The sequence below is a fragment of the Piliocolobus tephrosceles genome, chromosome 5, assembly GCF_002776525.5.
Source record: "Piliocolobus tephrosceles isolate RC106 chromosome 5, ASM277652v3, whole genome shotgun sequence".
NCBI classification, from domain to species: Eukaryota; Metazoa; Chordata; class Mammalia; order Primates; family Cercopithecidae; genus Piliocolobus; species Piliocolobus tephrosceles.
In genome coordinates this window covers 34,975,878-34,994,606 of record NC_045438.1, presented here as the reverse complement: position 1 = coordinate 34,994,606, position 18,729 = coordinate 34,975,878, and positions in this window count along the sequence as shown.

The window sequence follows — 18,729 nt, the reverse complement described above, 5'->3', positions numbered from 1 at the left end:
GGTCTCACTCTGTTGCTCAGGCTGGAGTGAGTGGTGCAGTCATGGCTCACTGCAAGCTCAAATTCCTGGGTTCAAGTGATATTTTTCCCTCAGCCTCCGAAGTAGCTGGAATATAGTTGTGTACTACCATCCTGGCTAATTTATAGAGACAGGGTCTCATGTTGGCTAGGCTGGTCTCGAACTCCTGGCCCCAAGTGATCCTCCTGCCTTGGCCTCTCAAAGTGCTGGGATTATAAGCTTGAGTCCCTGCACCTGTCGTAGTATAGTTTCAATTCCTGCCTGTTCGTTATTCCTTCTGTGATTGTTTTGTTTTGTTTTGTTTTGGAGACAGGGTCTTGCTCTGTTGCCCAGGCTGGAGTGCAGTGGTGCAGTCATGACTCACTGCAGCCTCCAATTCCTGGGCTTAAGTGATCCTTGCACCTCAACCTCCCAAGTAGCTGGACTACAGGCACATACCATCATGCCTGGCTAAGTTTTGTATTTTTTGTAGAGACGGTGTTTCACCATGTTGCCCAGGCTAGTTGCAAATTCCTGGGTTTAAGTGATCCACCCACCTCAGCCTCCCAAAGTGCTGGGATTACTGGCATGAGCCACTGCACCCAGCCTGTGATTGTTTCTGATATTTCTTATCTAGCTACCGACAGTTTTTGTTCTTGCTGTTGTTCCTGACTCTCTTAAACATTTTCCCCACCCTGACTTTTCTCATTATCCTTGTAATAAGAGTTTTTTTTCTCTTGAAATAACTTTATTTTCCAAGTAGGTGGGCTTGCATTTTCAGTTTTCTAGTTTCCTTGTTCAAAAATGTGTAATCAACAATCCCTCAACAACCAGCAGGAAGATACTATCCTCTGCCAAGTGAAGTATATTATTTCTTGACAAACCCCAAGTTGGTTTTTTGGTGGGCTTTTTTGTTCTACGTTAGAATAGATGTCCTGCCTTCCCAAAGCACATTTCAACACCAGTGATGCATTAGAATTGAGTTGACTTTGTGCTCCCCTGTGTTTCGAAGTATAACTCCTGGTATCCTGGGGGACATGACCATATGCTCTAAAATCCTAGGAAGCCTCAGTGGCCTTATTTTGGGCTCCCGGTAACTGTTGTGTTCACTTTAGAATTCTTGAGGATTGGGGATTCAGTTTAGGCTTTCCTCATGAGCCTATATATAAATGACCTGATGCCTAAATGTTATAAAATCCAGACTTGATTACTTTTAAATTTGATGAAATTACTGTAAATGCTGATGCTTTCTCTTGCAAGTTATGTTAATAGCTTCTTTTCCTGACTTCTCTCTCTTGCCCTGGAAGAGTCCCTTCTCCCACTTCCTCAAATGCCTTTGAGTAGCTTGCATTGTCCTCCAGACTGGGTGTGTGTTGGTGCTCTCAAACTGAGGTGTTTAAGCAAGGACATTTCACCAACCATTCTAATAGTATTTGATATTTGGAGACATTTTTAAAAAGGGTTTTATAATATAGACTGAAAGAAGGTAAAGTTCAAAATCTTGTCTGGTTGATATGCACATGATAGTGGTTTTCAAGGCAGGGAGGGGAGACGTGACTACCCAGGAGTGTGTATCAAAATCTAAAGAGGACCCAGATTGGAAACAGTGGCAGGAGCCCCCTGGGGAGGGGGGATCAAAAGGTCACACTTTTACAATGAATATGTATTTGTGTTTTAATTATGAAATCTAAATAAAAATTTCGAACAGTCCGTTAAGATTCCTATAACAAAATACCATAAACAGAGGGGCTTATAAACAATGGAAATTTATTTCTCACAGTTCTGGAGGCTGGGAAGCCCAAGATCAAGGTGCTGGCAGATTTGGTGTCTGGGGTGGGCCCGCTTCCTGGTTCACAGAAGGCCCAGCCGTCTTCTTGCTGTGTCTTCACATGGCTGAAGGGGTGAGAGAGCTCTCTGGGGTTTTTCACAAGGGCACTAATGCAATCACGACGACTCCGCCCTCTTGACCTAATCACCTCCCGAAGGCCTCACCTCCTAAATACGATCACCGTGGGAGTTAGGATTTCAGTGTGTGGATTTTGGCGGAACAGAAGCATTCCATCATTGGAATTAGGTTTGGGGAGAAACAGCCATTCACACAGAGGATAATTTAGATGGCAGCAACCGGGAAAGAGCATTTTAAACAGGTTTTGCCAGATAGAAAGCACACTCTCTTCTCAGGTTGGAGAGGCTAAGTATACGATGGATTTATTTTAAATTGATCCTCTTCCCCTCAAAATGAAAACAAAAACAAAAAACAAAACAAAAAAACCCCACAAAATCCCAACAGGTCAAGAAGAGTGAAATTTTATATCAGAAAAGGGCTGCTGATTTGGTTTCTCTGGCAAGCAGGCTCTGAGTAGAAATGAACGTGCGGGACATCTCTCTGGACGTGTCCTCAGGATAATACTCAAGTGAGGGACAGCTGGGCTGTGGTGCAATCTCAGCAGGGCCTCAGCAGAACCCCGGGGGCTCTAGAGTTGTCGCCCATCGCTCTGGGAGTGCTGAGTCTCTACACTTTCTCATTGACTAAGCACTGGGGGGCTTGACCTTGAACAAAGCAACCTTCTTGAGCTGAGGGCAGTTTTCAGAGCGGGTTGTCAGAGGACAACCTCTGTTGAGGACAGGGCATGGTGGTGCATCACAGTCCGTCCACTACAGAGGACATGGATTCTGAAATTGTTGCAGAGCCGGACATAATAGCTTGCCTTAAGTTCCAAAGCCTGCCTTGCATTGCAGTTAGTTTGAGTAGTACAAATTGTCCAGAATTTCCAGTACCTACTGCCTTGTTATCCTTTGACCAGACTAGTTCTTATATTTATCTTGTGGGAAATGTTTGCTTGTAAAAATTGGTGGTGGGGTTGGGTAGGAAAGCCTTCCTGTCTCTAAAGATCTATTCCTGTCAGCTCCCGAAGTGTCTGTGCCTGTGGCCTTGCTCATGGGTTATTCCAGGGTGACTTCTGTAGCTGCATGGGGAAAACTGGGGCTGGGAAACCTATGGCTGGTTGGTCACAGCTTTGTCCTTTCCTCTTCATGGAAATTCCTGTGTTGACAAGGGCTCAGAGCATGAAGCAGTGATCACAGCATGGAAATGTATCGGGAGAACTGAGCTATCACTTCTCTGGCCTCAAACTCCTCAACTGTAAAATGAGGAGGCCAAATGGAACGTGCTCCAAGGTCCAATGTACAACACTAACGTTCTACGATTTACTTCCTCCAGTGAAAAAAAACACAATCACAGCTCAGCTGGGTTGCAATTTCAGTTTCTGCACTCTGTGTCAAATTTGGACACAGTGGGGAAGTGGTCTGTGGGTCCCAGAGAACTTCTGTTCCACTGTATTTAAGAATAAGCTGTAATTGACCTTTTAGGTGATAAGGCTCTCACTTTGGTTTTTTGTTTGTTTGTTTTTGAGAAGGAGTCTTGCTCTGTTGCCCATGCTGGAGTGCAGTGGCACGATCTCGGCTCACTGTAACCTCCGCCTCCTGGGTTCAAGCGATTATCCCGCCTCAGCCTCCAGAGTAGCTGGGATTACAGGTGTGGGCCACCACATCCGTCTAATTTTTGTATTTTTAGTAGAGATGGTTCCACCGTGTTGCCCCAGCTGGTCTTGAACCTCTGACCGCAAGTGATCCGCCCACCTCGGCCTCCCAAAGTGCTGGGATTACAGGTGTTAGCCACCTGGCCCAGCCATAAAGCTCGCACATTGAATGGCACCTACCATGTGCCAGTTCTGTTCCTAGTGCTTGCCAAGGAAGTATATCAACACTATGCAATTTAGGCTATTGTTATCCTCATTTTACAGATGAGGAGCTAGGCATAGAGAGACAATCTCCACCCCAGTAGATAACCCAGGTTCTCACAGCTGATTAAGTGGCAGAGCTGGAATTTTCATTTTTTATTTTTCTCCTGAACCTGAGCCATTGATTGTCCTGCCTCAACCTTCCAAGAATCTGGGACTACAAGTGCATGCCACTGTGCTGGGCTTTAAGAGCTGGGATTTGAACCCAGGCAGATGGGTTTTCCGACCCATGTTTTAAGCTCCTAGTCAACAGTTCCCATCTTCTATGTTTATTTATCTATTTATTTAGATTTTGCTGTAATCCAGAAAGAATTTAAGGCAGTTTATAAGGATATGTATGGCATGGAAAAATAATGGAACAGGAAAATCAAAGAGGAAAAAGCCGTCAGGCTGCAGTTCTCTATATTTACCACAAGAGGACAGTATAACACTGGCAGAGCCAAGGCTGATGGCCCCTGCTAACCTGTTACCACGTTCAAATGAAATTACAGAAATTATGGAAAAAGCAAGGTTACATTCAGTATTAATTGCAAAAGCAGCTTACATTAAAGGACACTAAGGAATTATAATACAGCTGTATCCTTGACAGGCCTGAGATTTTTCATGTCATCAGGCCAATTCAACTGTTTTCCCAGCAAATACGTATTTTGTGAAATTCAGTGATGAAAGCCAGTGATAGTATTGCATAATTGTTAAACTTCAACATTGCAGTGGGATTCTCACAGGTTCTTTAGGTTAAGTACAACTACCGATTTCACTGCTACAAAACAGCCCAAGGCTTATTTTGAAAGACAAGATTATAGTTTCTGCTTTTATAACTGGTAAAGATTGTAAATTAGAGTGGTGGAGTTTGTATTAGGTATATCATAACTAATACATGCAAATAAGGGCTTCCAAAGATGTTATATTCGTTTAAAATACTCGTTTAAAAGACAAATGCCAAGGCAAATTATGCCAGGATGGCGCTTTGCAGACCAGAAGGTGAGTACTGCTTCTCAAGCATGGGAGATCACATTTGAAGTGGGATGAGGTGCTAGTGGTGTCTGTTAGATCCCCATGTGTCATGGGAGGGACCTGGTGAAAGGTAATTGAGTCATGGGGGTGGGTTTTTCCCTTGCTGTTCTTGTAATAATGAATAAGTCTCATGAGATCCAATGGTTTTATAAAGGGCAGTTTCCCTGCACATGCTCTCTTGCCTGCCACCATGTAAGACATGCCTTTGTTCCTCCTTTGGCTTCCACCATGATTGTGAGGCCTCTGAAGCCATGTGGAACTGTGAGTTCATGAAACTTCTTCTTTTTAAAAATGTAATCTAATTTTATTTTTAGATTTTAAATTTTATTTTACTTATTTTAAATTTATTTACTTATTTATCTGTTTTATTTTACTTTAAGTTCTGGGATACATGTGCAGAAAGTGCAGGTTTGTCACATAGGTATGTGTGTGCCATGGTGGTTTGCTGCACCTATTGACTCATCCTTTAAGTTCCCTCTTCTTTTTCCCCGTCCCCCAACAGGCCCTGCTGTGTGTTGTTCCCCTCCCTGTGTCCATGTGCTCTCATTGTTCAATTCTCACTTGTGAGTGAGAATATGCAGTGTTTGGATTTCTGTTCCTGTGTTAGTTGGCTGAGGATGATGACTTCCAGTTTCTTCCAAGCTCCTGCAAAGGACATGATCTTATTCCTTTTTATGACTGCATAGTATTCCATGATATATATGGACCACATTTTCTTTATCCAGTCTATCATTGATGGGCATTTGGGTTGGTTCCGTGACTTTGCTGTTGTAAATAGTGCTGCAATAAACATACGTGTGCATGTGTTTTTATAGTAGAATGATTTATATTCCTTTGGGTATATACTCAGTAATGAGATTGCTGAGTCAAATGGTATTTCTGGTTCTAGATCCATGAAGAATCATTGTACTGTCTTTCACAATGGTTGAACTAATTTACATTCCCACCAACAGTGTAAAAGCGTTCCTTTTTCTCCACAGCCTCGCCAGCATCTGTTTCTTGACGTTTTAATAATCACCATGCTGACTGGTATGAGATGTTATTTCATTGTGGTTTTGATTTGCATTTCTCTAATGATCAGTGATGTTGAGCTTTCTTTCATATGTTTGTTAGCTGTGTAAATGTATTCTTTTGAGAAGTGTGTTCATATCCTTTGCCCACGTTTTCATGGGTTGTTTGATTTTTTCTTGTAATTTTGTTTAAGTTCCTTGTAAATTCTGGCTATTAGACCTTTGTCAGGTGGGTAGATTGTAAAAATTTTCTCCCATTCTGTAGGTTGCCTGTTCACTCTGATAATAGTTTCTTTTGGTCTGCAGAAGCTCTTTAGTTTAATTAGAAACCATTTATCAGTTTTGGCTTTTGTTGCAATTGCTTTCAGTGTTTTCATCATGAAGTCTTTGCCCATGCCTATGTCCTGAATGGCATTGCCTGGGTTTTCTCCTAGGGTTTTTACAGTTTTGGGTTTTACATTTAAGTCTTTAATCCATCTTGAGTTAATTTTTGTATAAGGTGTAAGGAAGGTGTCCAGTGTCAGTTTTCTGCATATGGCTAACCAGTTTTCCCAGCACCATTTATTGACTAGGAGATCCTTTCCCCATACCTTGTTTTTGTCAAGTTTGTCAAAGATCAGATGGCTGGAGATGTGTGGTGTTATTTCTGAGGCTTCTGTTCTGTTCCAATGGTCTTTATGTCTGTTTTGGTACCAGTACCATGCTGTTTTGGTTACTGTAGCTTTGTACACTTTGAAGTCAGGTAGCGTGATGCCTCTAGCTTTGTTCTTTTTGCTTAGGATTGTCTTGGCTATACAGGGTCTTCTTTGATTCCATATGAAATTTAAAGTAGTTATTTTGTTTGTTTTGTGTGTGTGTTTTTTTTTTCTTTTTTTTTTTTTGAGACGGAGTCTGGCTGTGTCGCCCAGGCTGGAGTGCAGTGGCGCGATCTCGGCTCACTGCAAGCTCCGCCTCCCGGGTTCATGCCATTCTTCCACCTCAGCCTCCGAGTAGCTGGGACTACAGGCGCCCGCCACCACGCCCGGCTAATTTTTTGTATTTTTAGTAGAGACGGGGTTTCAGCGTGTTAGCCAAGATGGTCTCCATCTCCTGACCTCCTGATCCGCCCGCCTGGGCCTCCCAAAGTGCTGGGATTACAGGGTTGAGCCACCGCGCCCGGCCTGTTTTTGTTTTTTTAAAATGGAGTTTCACCCTTGTTGCCCAGGCTAGAGTGGTGTAGTGGTGCGATCTCAGCTCACCTCAACCTCCACCTCCCAGGTTCAAGCGGTTCTCCTGCCTCAGCCTCCTGAGTAACTGGGATTCAGGCATGTGCCACCACGTTAATTTTGTATTTTTAGTAGAGATTGGGTTTCTCCATGTTGGTCAGGCTGATCTCGAACACCTGACTTCAAGTGATCCGCCTGCCTCGGCCTCCCAAAGTGCTGGGATTACAGGCGTGAGCTACCACGCCTGGCCTAAAGTAGTTTTTTCTAATTCTGTGAAGAATGTCCATGATAGTTTGATGGGAATAGCATTGAATCTATAAATTACTTTGGGCAGTATGGCCATTTTCACAGTATTGATTCTTCCTATCCATGAGGATAGAATTTTTTCCATTTGTGTCCTCTCTTATTTCCTTGAGAAGTGGTTCAGAAATAAGAAAGGACCTTGTAGAGGTCCTTCACTTCCCTTGTAGTTGTATTCCTTAGTATTTTATTCTCTTTGTAGCAATTGTGAATGGGAGTTCATTCATAATTTGGCTGGTTGCTTGTTTATTGTTGATGTAAAGAAATGCTTGTGAATTTTGGACATTGATTTTGTATCCTGAGACTTTGCTGAAGTTGCTTATCAGCTTAAGGAGTTTTTGGGCTGAGATGATGGGGTTTTCTAAATATAAAATAATGTCATCTGCAAACAGAGACCATTTGATGTCCTCTTTTTTTTTTTTTTTGAGACAGAGTCTCACTCTGTTGCCCAGGCTGGAGCACAGTGGTGTGATCTCAGCTCGCTGCAACCTCCGCCTCCTGGGTTCAAGCAATTCTCTGCCTCAGCCTCCTGAGTAGCTGGGATTACACGTGCTTGCCACCATGCCTGGCTACTTTTTTTGTATTTTAGGTAGAGACAGGGTTTCACCATGTTGGCCAGGCTGTTCTTGAACTGCTGACCTCGTGATCCTCCTGCCGTGGCCTCCCAAAGTGCTGGGATTACAGGCATGAGCCACTGCACCCGGCCTGACTTCCTCTCTTCTTATCTGAGTACACTTTATTTCTTTCTCTTGCCTGATTGCTGTGGGCAGAACTTCCAACACTACGTTGAATAGGAGTGGTGAGAGAGGGCATCCTTGTTTTGTGCTGGTTTTCGCAGGGAAAGCTTCCTGCTTTTGCCCATTCACTATGATATTGGCTGTGGGTTTGTCATACATAGCTCTTATTATTTTGAGGTATGTCCCATCAATACCTAGTTTATTGAGAGTTTTTAACATGAAGGGACGTTGAAGTTTATCAAAGGCCTTTTCTGCATCTATTGAGATAATCATGTCGTTTTTGTCTTTGGTTCTGTTTATGTAATGGATTACATTTATTGATTTGCATATGTTGAACCAGCCTTGCATCCCAGGGATGAAGCCCACTTGATCATGGTGAGTAAGTTTTTTGATGTGCTGCTGGATTTGGTTTGTCAGTATTTTATTGAGGATTTTTGCATCAATGTTCATCAGAGAGATTGGTCTGATGTTTGTGTGTGTGTGTGTGTGTGTGTCTGCCAGGTTTTAGTATCAGGATGATGCTGACCTCATAAAATGAGTTAGGGAGGAGTCCCTTCTTTTCAATTGTTTGGAAGAGTTTCAGAAGGAATGGTATTAGCTTCTCTTTGCACCTCTGGCAGAATTTGGCTGTGGTCATGGTCTTTTTTCAGTTGGTAGGCTATTAATTACTACCTCAATTTCAGAGCTTGTTATTGGTCTATTTAAGGACTCGACTTCTTCCTAGTTTAGTCTTGGGAGAGTGTATGTATCCAGTAATTTATCCATTGCTTCTAGATTTTCTAGTTTATTTGTGTAGAAGTGTTTATAGTATTCTCTGATGGTAGTTTGTATTTCTGTGGGATCAGTGGTGATATCCCCTTTATCATTAAACTTCTTTTTCTTTATTAATTACTCAGTCTCAGGTGTGTCTTTATGAGCAGTGTGAGAACTAATACAACTAATTTTAAAGAGTTTACTCATTTTTCAGAATTTCTGGTAATAGTGTCAGTAAATTAGTCATAAGACTTTAAAATCATCAACGTATGTTGTGATTGATATTGCCTGGATAGGTATTTGGATCCAAGATTTAAAGTTAGTTTTAGCAGATGGTAGAGTAACATTTGAAGAAAGATGAAAATATTTTTGACTATTTAAGTTAAAAGCAGGTTAGTTTTGACAAAAGCCATTGAAGTATTGCATAAAAAATACATGTGTTTTCCTATATTCTTCAAGGTGTAATGTATGTGAGACTTTTATACCCATCTGTTATTTTCTACTTGAACTGAATATTATGACCAAATTTAGTCACTAAAAAAGCAGATGGAAGGTAAAACATCACTGATGTTAATTTCTCTTTCATTAATGGCACATTCCTGCTGCCAGGAATCTGACTGCCTAAATTGTTAATACTGATGATAATCAGTTTGAAATGAGTGAAAACATTCTGTTGAATTCTCCTGATCTTTGAGCATTTAATCTACCCTATGCTGTGTTCAGCACTAGATTCATAGTGTTTAGTGCAAGCTTTGTTCTGTAAGAATTCCAACTTTTGTCTCTTTCAACCTGATTTCAGATCTACAGATCTAGAGTTTTAGAAGAACATATTAAAATGATCCATGCGAATCTACAACAAACTCAAACAAATCAGTAAGACAAAACCAGACAATCCCATCCAAAAGTGGGCTAAGGACATGAATAGACAATTCTCAAAAGAAGATATACAAATGGCCAAGAAACATTTGAAAAAATGCTCAACATCACTAATGATCGGGGAAATGCAAATCAAAACCACAATGCGATACCCCCCTACTCCTGCAAGAATGACCATAACCAAAAAATCAAAAAACAATAGATGGTGGCATGGATGCGGTGAACAGGAAACACTTTCACACTGCTGATGGAAATGTAAACTAGTACAGCCACTATGGAAAACATTGTGAAGATTCCTTGAAGAACTAAAAGTAGAACTATCATTTGATACAACAATCCTACTACTGGGTATCTACCCAGAGAAAAAGAAGTCATTATTCGAAAAAAATACTTGCACACAGATGTTTATAGCAGCACAATTCACAATTGCAAAATTGTGGGACAATCCAAAGGCCCATCAATCAATGAGTGGATAAAGAAACCGTGGTGTGTGTGTGTGTGTGTGTGTGTGTGTGTGTATACATATAAAATCTCATATATATATATAAAATCATATATATAATCATATATATATGATGGAATACTACACAGCCATAAAAAGGAATGAATTAACAGCATTTGCAGTGACCTGGATGAGATTGGAGACTATTATTCCAAGTGATGTAACTCAGGATTGGAAAAACCAAGCATCATATATTCTCACTGATATGTGGGAACTAAGCTATGAAGACTCAAAGGCATAAGAATGATACAATGGACTTTGGGGACTTGGGGGGAAGAGTGAGAAGGAGGCGAGGGATAAAAGACTACAAATATGTTGCAGTGTATACTGCTTGGGAGATGGGTGCACCAAAATCTCACAAATCACTGCTAAAGAACTTACTCATGTAACCAGATACCACCTCTATCCCAATAAACTTATGAAAAAAAATTAAATTAAAACAGAGAATGATCTGTGCATTTTATTAGAGTTGCTCATCTCTTTTTCCTCTGTCTGAAGTCACAGGGAGAAGTTGGGGTGAGTAGAAAGAGTATACTGAGTATGGGAGACTGGAGAGCTAGCCCTTGCAATGACCCTCATTTACTGAGTCACATTAGCCAAGTCTTTTAATGTCTTTTGGCCTCAATTTCCTTCTTTATAAAATGAAGACTTTAGAAAAAAAACCCTATGACTAAATAGGGAATATAAAATGTGTATATTTTTAAAAGATACATTAGTTACCTAGTCTCCTTTATGGTAGCTGCACAAATGACTAAGTATGTTGGCCTTATTTTGTAAAGTAAACAAATCCAAGATGTCATGTCTATTCTTTTATTTATTTTATTTTGAAGCCTGAAATATTTTCTCTTGCCCAATTAACTCATAGAACATCAATGATTACTCAAGGAAATGAACCACGAAACATTTCTATTTCAGAATTGTGCCTATAATTATAGTTTTTTTGTTTTGTTTTGTTTTAGAGATGGAGTCTTGCTCTGTCACTCAGGCTGGAGTACAGTGGTACAATCATGGCTCACTGCAGCCTTGAACTCCTGGGCTCAAGCAATCCTCCTGCCTTAGCCTTCTGAGTAGCTGGGACTACAGGTGTGCACCACTATGTCTGGCTAATTTTTTATTTTTGTAGAGACAGGGTCTCGTTCTGCTGACCAGACTGGTCTTGAATTCCTGGCCTCAAGTGATCCTCCCATCTCAGCCTCCCAAAGTGTTGGGATTAGAGGTGGGAGCCACTGTGTCTAGTCTTGGTTTGTCCTTTTTCATGGAAAAGGAGGGCAAACATGAATTTCTGAATTTTGCTTTTATGAATTCATTGACACTGATATGGTTTGGCTGTGTCCCCACTCAAATCTCATCTTGAATTGTAATTCCCATAACCCCCACATGTCATGGGAGGGACTTGGTGGGAGGTAATTGAATCATGGGGGTGGTTACCCTCATGCTGTTCTTGTGATAGTGAGTGAATTCTCACAAGATCTGGTGGTTTTATAAGGGGCTTTTCCTCCCCTTTGCTCTCACTTCTCTCTCCTGCCGCCGTGTGAAGAAGGAAGTGTTTACTTCCCCTTCTGCCATGATTGTAAGTTTCCTGAGGCCTCCCTAGTCATGCAGAACTATGAGCCAATTAAACCTCTTCCCTTTATAAATTACCCAGTCTCAGGTATGACCTTATATCACTGTGAGAATGGACTAATACAGACACTTACCATCACCATACACATACTTATGTTTGCAGGCATAAGCTGTGCGTAGATAGGGAATTGTGTCTGCTTTATTCACAGGTGTATCTCTGGCATCGAAACAAGGCCTGATTCCAAAATGCTTACTGTCTTCCAGGTACCATGCTAGGTCCTAGAGAGAGAATAAAACACTTTTAAAGCTCACCCCAACTGCATCTCTTACTTAGATTAGCTTATGATTATCACATGTTTTGCTAAAACCTTTCTTATTTGAGATATCATCAGTTGGTGCAGGACCCAGCCAGCCTATTTTCTTATAACGTCCCCCTTCAAGACACTTAGCTACTATATACTTTGAAGATGAAAAATCGTCTTTACTTCGACTACACAGCATTTTTCAGAAGTCTCTTACTCTTTGTAGAGATTTGTAGCATCATTTCTGAAAATACTTAGTATTAAGACATATGTAGTTCTTTCCTCTTTGACCTTGAGGAATGTAAGAATGCTGAATTTAAGTAAAAATGTTAAGATAGTTTCTGAACATTTTAAAGACAAATTTTTTTATATAATCATGATAATTCCAACTATAAGGCACCAAGCTCAGCATAAGCCTGGAATGAGATAAAGATTCCAAAACAAACACCTTTTCTCAAAACAAACAAACAAACAAACAATGAAATGCATGCAAATTTATGTTACAATTATATAGGTAATATTCATTCATAAGAGGAGTGAATTCCATTGTACATGGAATAGTTTAGAGGATGTTTGGAATAGTATATCTATCTGGGAAGATGCAGAGAAGTTTGTACTCAGAGAAGTTTCACCAGGATGGTGAAGGAGTCGGGATGTCGTGTTTTATAAGGAGGAGTTAATGCAATTTGATGTATTTAATTTGGAAGAGGATACTGATGGGGAACATGGTAGTTCTCTTCATATGGAGGGGGATTGATTTTATGTGTTGCTCCAAATGGAAGCTCTAGGTTCATGGCTGGAAGTCAAAGGATGGTAGAGTCAAGACGGCCTTCTAATACCAGGAGCTGTTCAGCCTGGAGTTGGATGCATTGTAAGGCCATGAGCTCCCTGCCATGGCCTCCCTTTCTGTCCAACAGCTCTAAATATGCGCTGGGTAGAGGAGATGGGCAGAATGACTGGGATTCTGACTGTGGACCACTACCAAAGGGAGCTTTGAGCATGACCTCATAGCTCTGTGACCTGGTGTATATATTGAGTTTCATTTAGAATACTCACTTACAATTGATTAACACCAATTTATTTATAGTTACAATAGTAAATATAATGCACATCAGTTTACCAGTTATTATGAATATGCTTATATTCGATATGATGAAAAAGAAAGGTAAACTTAGAAAGAATATTTTTGCTGGGCGCAGTGGCTCACGACTGTAATCCCAGCACTTTGGGAGGCCGAGGTGTGCGGATCACCTGAGGTCAGGAGTTCGAGACCAACCTGGCCAACATGGTGAAACCCCATCTCTACTGAAAATACAAAAATTAGCCAGGTGTGGTGGTGGGTGCCTGCAATCCCAGCTACTTGGGAGGCTGAAGCAGGAGAATTGCTTGAACCCAGGAGGTGGAGGTTGCAGTGAGCTGAGATCCCACCATTGCACTCCAGACTGAGTCTAAAGAAAAAAAAAAAGAATATTTTTTACCTAGAAAAATCAAAGAACATGGGGAAATATTCCGATTAAGCTGTGTGGAATTTTTAGGAAGCTATCAATGAGTTTTCCACTCAATTCAATTTGAAGCCTACTTTGTTGCTGCATTTTGAAAAGTGACTTCAAGAAAGTAACATTGTCCCTTTTTTAAAGAAACAACCTCTCTTTCAAAGATATTTTATTTTATTTTTTTACTTTTTAAGAGGCCTTAATTATAGTAAAAGAGGAGTCAAATTAGCCCATTTTTCTTTAAGCTAGATTCTATTTGTAAGTACATATGGGAATAAAATAAAAACAAGAGGTAATATCTAGTTTTAAGTTTATTAACATTTGAATTTCTAATGCTATAAAATTATGTGGCATCCCAAACTTGTGTATTTTAGCCATCATATTTCTTGGGGATATTTTTCTGTATTTTCTGAAACAGCATAAGCTTTTTCGCCCCTGATAATGTTATAGAATGCTTTAAAATCCCAGGGGCCTTTTGCATCCATGATCTCATTTAATGCTCAAGATAACCTCAAAAGCTAAATATTGTTATTGTTCCCATCTCATTTGTGGAGATTCTGAGGCTTAGGGGGCTTAAGTGGTGTGGTAAGTTGTGCTCTGTTCAAGTATCAGGCTTGAGGCTCAGTGGTTCACTCTCAGTCCTACATTCTGTGGGCATAAAGGATGAAGGAGGAATAAGAGTGGGGAAGACGAGCAGAGGAGAAAGGATTGAACTGTGGTTTATAAAATACTGCATGCTCTTTGTCATCTATCTGCTTAGCTATCACATGTGCTGTTTGAGGTAAGCAACCTTACGACTGTCTAGCTATATACTCTACAGAACGGATATAATCGAGAAAGACCTGTTATTTCCGTTCTTGAGCCTTATTTTCTCTCTCAGGATCAGTTATCTGTTTGAGATGCATTGGTAGGGTAAGGTGTTTTACAAAATGCTCCTTCCAACCGGCCAGGGGTGGTGGCTCACACCTGTAATCCCAGCACTTTGGAAGGCCGAGGTGGGTGGATCACCTGAGGTCAGGAGTTTGAGACCAGCCTGGCCAACATGGTGAAACCCCGTCTCTACTAAAAATACAAAAATTAGCCTGGTGTGGTGGCATATGCCTGTAATCCCAGCTACTCGGGAGGCTAAGGCAAGATAATCATTAGAACCTGGGAGGCGGAGGTTGCAGTGAGCTGAGATCACGCCATTGCACTCCAGCCTGGGTGATAGAGCGAGACTCCGTCCCAGAAGGAAAAAAAAACCCAAAACTCCTTCCTCCCCTCCTGCTGCCCACCCATCCCTCTCTCCTGCAGCTCATGCCGCTTTTACACTTCTACCTGATCCCAGGAGTGAGGGCTTGGACATGGTGGCAGAAAGAACCTAAGCGCCCTGAGGATCTGAGAAACGTGGAGGTTTCCTTATTAATCCTTGCTGTCACCGTCTTCTGCAAGATTTCCAACTGCCTTTTAGAGCTGGAACATATTTGCGTCTCATTGCCTCTTTTTTTTTTCCTCATGACAGGGTCTTACTCTGTCGCTCAGGCTGGAGTGCAGTGACGCGATCTCAGCTCACTCGGCCCTACCCCCACCTGTAGAAGAAATACTTATTCTAGCTGCTAAGAGAAGACAATTTTCTTCATATTATCGTGATTGTAATCACTTGGAACATACAATTTGGCATTTTGCTCTTTCACTGACATTGTAATCTAAACATTTCCCTTGTTGCTACATAGCTTCCCCATCATTTAATGATGACATGATATTTCATGGAAGATATATCCTCTTATGTTCTTATGCATTTCCCCATTTTTTTTTTTTTTTGGAGATGCAGTTTCTCTCTGTCTCCCAGGCTGTAGTGCAGTAGCGTAATCTTGACTCACTGCAATTCCGCCTCTTGGATTTAAGCGATTCTCCTGCCTCAGCCTCCTGAGTAGCTGGGATTACAGGCATATGCCACCATACCCAGCTAATTTTTGTATTCCATTTCCCAAATTGTTGGACACTTAGTTTTTTTGTTTTACCTTTTCTAATTTTTTGCTTATAAGTGATTATTAATGAATATTTTATTTTTCACTGGTTTATTAAAATTTTTCTTAAATTTATTTTTTGTATTATTTATTTATTTATTTTTTTGAGACAGGGTCTCACTCTGTTGCCCAGGCTGGAGTGCAGTGGTATGATCTCAGCTTGCTGCTGCCTTGACCCCCTGGGCTCAAGCAGTCCTGTTACCTCAGGCTCCCAAGCAGCTGGGACTACAGGTACATGCCTCGCTAATTTTTGTATTTTTTTGTAGAGAAGAGATTTTGTCATGTTGCCCAGGCTAGAAATTTTTAACTTGAAATTTTAGTCTTTCTTAAAAGATATGCTTGGTTTACACATACATGTAAAATGGTCCACCCTCCCACCCCACTTCTCCAGGTCTCATCTTCAGAGGCAAATGTGGTCATCAGTTTCCCACAGGTCCTTCCAAAGATGGTCTGAGCAAACTCTGTGCATGGGTGTATGTGCACCACTTTCTTTTCTGTTGCTGCTGCATGGTAATTCATTGCGAGGCTATGGGGCTGCAGGGCTTGCAGTACAAGTGCCCTGCTTCCATTTGGATGAAAAGGCACAGTTTTCTTCCCATCAAAGTGCTATCCACTGACAAAGCCATGTGCCTCCAGGGTTGCAGGCAGTGGAAGGGAGAATCCAGCTTTATAGACTAGTGCTCTGTGTGACCACATGGCAATGAATTTAACTAGTTATCTGTTGATGGAAATGCGGATTATTTTCTGTACAAACTATACCCATGCACCAATAAATAACTGCCTACATGCACATGTGTATCTTAAATTCCCAGAGGTGCAACTGTGGCTAGAATGTGTGCAGTTGCGCACATTCACACTGATGACGTTAATGGCAGGGCTGGCTGGGGATGTAGAGTTGTCTGCTTCGGAGGTATTCAAGTAGAGGCGACTCTTCCAGGAGGATTTAAATGACCATACGACATTGTCAGGCTCTGGAGCCAGCTGGCCTGGTTTCATGGACCCTGACAATGATTTAACCCTTTGGTTCTCAACTTTTTTTCCATATAGAAACCGGAAAAAATAGTAGCTCTCACTGAATAGAGTCACTGTGAGTTAATACATGCAAAGCTCCTAAACAATGCCTTGGTAAGTGCTTAGTAAAGGTTACCTACTCTCCCGCTCTTTCTCTTGCTCCTCTTCTTCCTTATCATTACTGTATTATTGGACTTCTGGATAGACTCTCTGAAAACCTCAATAAGGCCTGAGAAGGTCTCACATTTTAGGCCCTGCACCTCAGATCAGTGGGTTTCAGATGGAACTGACATTCGTGGTGAGTTCTCACTTTGCTTCCCTGTGTAACTTGCCACTGATTTGCTGCCAGAATTTGAGACCTCCTTGGACTTATGCTATTTATTTTCTCTAAAGGTGGAGTTCTTTACTGCTTCTTATGAAGACTGCAGCAATGTGCATAGTTCCAGGTTTGTGTGTGTGTGTGTGTGTGTGTGTGTGTCTGCGGGGTTGGGGCATGGGGTGATTGCAGTTGCCTGCCCTGTTCTGTGGCGAGCGCACAGCCAAGGTCCAGTTGCCAGGACCTTGCCAATGTACTGAGGCTGACAAACAAGTGGTGGGAGGGAGGAGTAGGTGTTCCCGCTCACTGACTAATAGGCCGTGGCTCTAGACCTCACTTTTCATGTTCTGAAGGGGTTTTGGCAGCAATACTAACTCCCAAAGCTACTATGTGAGTGCTGAATGTGTCCAAAATAGTGTGCCATTCCTCCTGAGCTTGAGAAAAATTTCTTTTCCTAAAGGTGATGACAATTTTCAGGGTTATAAGGAGAACATTTTCCATGTTATAAGGGCATTATTTGCAAATTAACACCTCAGCATCGAGTCATATAAATATAATTCAAGTAGCAGAAACGAGTCCCTGGAGTCTGGTCCGTGCTGTCCTCCACTTGGAGACTGTGGTATGTTAGCTGCACCCTCCTTACAGCGTGGCTGCCAAGACTACTTGCTCAGGGCCCTGGATTTTTCCATGTATGTTTTGTTTATGTCACTTTGGCAAATCAACATGTGTGTTTGAAGCAGTCAGATTTTCTAGAAGCTGTATACTTATTATACATAAGCTGTATACTTATTATACGCCTGTGAGTGTGCTGTGAAGTTAGAGAAGGTACACAGAGCTGCCTTTGGCCAGAGGGGTCTATTTCGACAGCTCTAAATTGCTCTCCCTGTCTGAGCTCATGCCTGGCTCAGAAGATAGGCTGTGCTCTTTCTGTAGGACTTTTGCTTTTTGTTTTTTCCTTTTTCTTTTATAAGGAATGGAAGGGTAGGAGCTCTGTCTTCTTTTTTCTGCATCTCTCTGACATGTGTGTGAGACAGAAGCAATATCATGACATTTCCCAATCAATTATTTACACAAATTTTTCTGAGTAACACAAAGTTCACATGGCCTCCATGGGGGGGTCATTACATTTCCCGATATATTTCCCAGGGTCCTAACTAGGGTCATTTTTTGTGGTTTGCTTTTGGTTTCACTAGTCTTTTCATGAATGTATGTATTTATTCTCATTGTGATATGTATCTACAATGCAATCTTAGTAATGTGTTCTTGTTGTAAGTGTGAATCAGATGTCAGAACCCTATGGTTTTCTTGGTTTGCTCTCTATCTGGTAGACATCTGAATGACCATTACTCTTGGGCAGGAAAAAATTTTGTGTGAGAAAATGTAAAAGAACAGTGATTTTTCCCGGAAGTCTTAAAAATATTACAAAACAAGGCTTTCCCACTGAGTGAAGCTCAAGGTCACTCCAGCCTGTGTCCACTTTGCTATTGATAATACAGGGTCCTTTTAGAGTAATAATGATAATAATAACTTATATTTATAAGCTCTTTACTGTTCATAAGTATTTTCATAAACATAACCTCGTTTGTCTTCCTAATTGCAGTATGAAGTCTTAGGTAGAACCGTACAAATATGTGACACTGTTTGACCAAAAAAAGAGACAACTTCAAAAGGTCCAACTAAATCATGGCATGAGGTAAAGAAGGGGCAGGTGCTAATGACCAACTCCATCTCCATACTGCAACTCAGAGAGTTAAGTGACACACTGAAGGCTGCATGCATTGTCCTGTGACAGTGTGGTCTGAAAGCTGGGCCTTGCTTCTGATTTCAGAGCTTCTGCTCCTACA